The sequence below is a fragment of the Salvelinus sp. IW2-2015 genome, linkage group LG18, assembly GCF_002910315.2.
Source record: "Salvelinus sp. IW2-2015 linkage group LG18, ASM291031v2, whole genome shotgun sequence".
Classification (NCBI taxonomy): domain Eukaryota; kingdom Metazoa; phylum Chordata; class Actinopteri; order Salmoniformes; family Salmonidae; genus Salvelinus; species Salvelinus sp. IW2-2015.
In genome coordinates this window covers 35,411,118-35,413,696 of record NC_036858.1, presented here as the reverse complement: position 1 = coordinate 35,413,696, position 2,579 = coordinate 35,411,118, and positions in this window count along the sequence as shown.

Here is a 2,579-nt window from a genome sequence, read left to right as displayed (position 1 = left end):
CCCATCCGTATTCAGGCAACTTAAGTGTGCGTGTCTGAGTGCGTGTGTGAGAATGCTGCCAACCCAGCCCTCTCTGATGCTGCACACATTGTTTAGTCTCCTCATGAGAAAACAAAATCCCCTAAACAAATGCAGTTAGTGCATATCCTGCCGCTTGGACATGCAAGTAACAAGCAACAATGGACCGTGGGCTCCTACAGAACATCCCTGGCCATTAACTCTGCATTACCACTGCATTACCACGTTACCACTGCATTACCACATTACCATGTAGCCTTCTGAAATCAAGAGACAATATTGAGGCAACATGTGACTTTTCCACACTAGCATTCATTCACATATGGAGAAAGAAATGTGTTGTTTTAACTACTGTATCATTAGTCATGTTCCTAGAATACTTCTGGTCAACTAATCTATCAAGTAGGAACATTTCTTCTCCAAGAATAGTCTATTGATGGCTATAGTTTTCTTGGGAATGGAAATCTTGCTCAAATTATTACTAATGATTCATGTCTTCGACCTTTAGTGCAGTTAATCGGGCCCAACAGAATATAATTTCTTAGATCAAAAACTCAACAACATTTGTCTCTGTGACTATGACAAATAGATTTACCCAGTTTTGCTAGTGGTATGTTGACATTTCAAAATGTTTCAAATAACAATGGGCTCTATTCAATCTGTAACCGCTGAAGTGTTACAGATTGCGCATCAGAAATTTAAAGGTAATATCCAATTGAGCCGACATACGCAGTGTTTACTGTGAAGGCAGTCTCTGCTAACGCGGGAACATTGTCTTTAAATTTCAATCGAGCTGTAACGCTGAACTTCCGCGATACGGATTGAATAGAGCCCAATGTTGTCACCTGTCCTTTCTCTCCTAAATCACTCTGTAGTCTTCTGTATCCTTATAAGTCATTCTTGTTTTGAAAAGCATTGTTGTACGGTAGGTGCCACTGTTTTGTCATGCAGTTCACTTCATCTATTATGCAGCATGTTAGACGTACAAGGGTATGATTCATGTCTGCAAGTCTTCATTCTGTACTAGGTTCTCTTGTCAAGATACGTCAATATTTCAAGCTCGCTCAATTTCAGAGCGTTTGGCAACAAACAGAAAATGTCATCAACAAAAAAAATCATGTGTTTCCAGCGATGGGGAGTTTTCTTACGAATCCAGTGGGATTGTCTCAGAGAGATGAGGTGGACAACATACAGTAGAATGTGTTGCATTGTGGGAAAGCTGGTTATTTCACCTGTAAACAAATGCACTTAAACATGGTCCACTGGTGTCTGTGGTGGGGGACCACGTGTTTTTTGCTTTAACACCAATGTCATACGTGGTGGTGAGGATATTTCTCTCGGTCTCCTCCGATCAAATGGTGGCAGAACTGGCGCGTGCACAAGAACACTCCTCAGACCCCCTAGAAAAGGGATTCTCAACAAGGGGGGCCCGGAACCTAGAGGGCCTCAATTAATTTTCCGAGGGGTATTCATGGACAAGCAGGGAAGAACAATGAGATCATTTTTTGGGTGGAAGAGTACTGTCTGACTGGACAATTACACAGAAAACTATAAATATATAGGTCAGAGGCCAGTCAAACTAGACATCAGCAAGTATTAATAGACTTAGTACAAAGCCACAACTCCAAACTACCAGTCTACTAAGTATAAACATTCTTATTGCTTAGCATGTTCTTAATACTGTCCAGGAAGTATAGCTCCACTCACACACTACCCTTAAAACACATTAATCCCAGCCTTCCAGAGTAACAGACCACTCCCCTAACTGCCACCCCATGTGCAACCTACACCGCTCTCAACTGGCCTCTTCTCTCCCTCTGTCAAGCTCTCTGTCGGCACAGTCAATGAAACACAGACACCCCCGAAAGTGTGGAGCGAGTGAGCGCTGCCAATCCATGCACGCTCACACATACACACACGCTCACACACACACGCACACGCAACCACACACACACACACACGCACGCACGCTCTCGCACGCACGCACGCACGCACACTATAAATAGCCCCAGGGTTTACTGGAAACAAAGCCCCGGCCTACGGCTTCTCTGCAAATAACAATCTGTGTAGCCTTGCTGGAGACAGAAGGAGGGAGAGGCAAAGAGAGAGGAGTGTGTGAGTGAGATAATAATGAGAGAGATAGAGAGAGAGAAAAGAGGTGTGTGAGCATTTGTGAACCTTTCCCCTCAGATTTGTCCTGTTTTATTTTATTTTTATGTTAAATTAAGTACCAAACTTAATTTTTAAGTCCACATTTTATCATCATTATTTATTTAAAAAAAGATCTGTCTGTGGTATTTTGCAGAGGGGGCACACAGACTGGACCATGGAAAGACCACTCCTCTAACCCTAACCCCCCCCCCCCACCCCCCCATTCTCCTTAGTAAGTGGTTCCTTCTGATGTGCACCACTGAGCAAAGATATGCTACGTCAGTGGAGGAGGAGAGACAGTGTCGATGGGTGCATGACGCCGCTGTGTGTGTGTGAGAGACAGAGAGAGAGAGAGAGAGAGAGAGGAAGAGAGGGAGACAAAGAGAAAGGTGGAGAAGAGACAGTAAAAG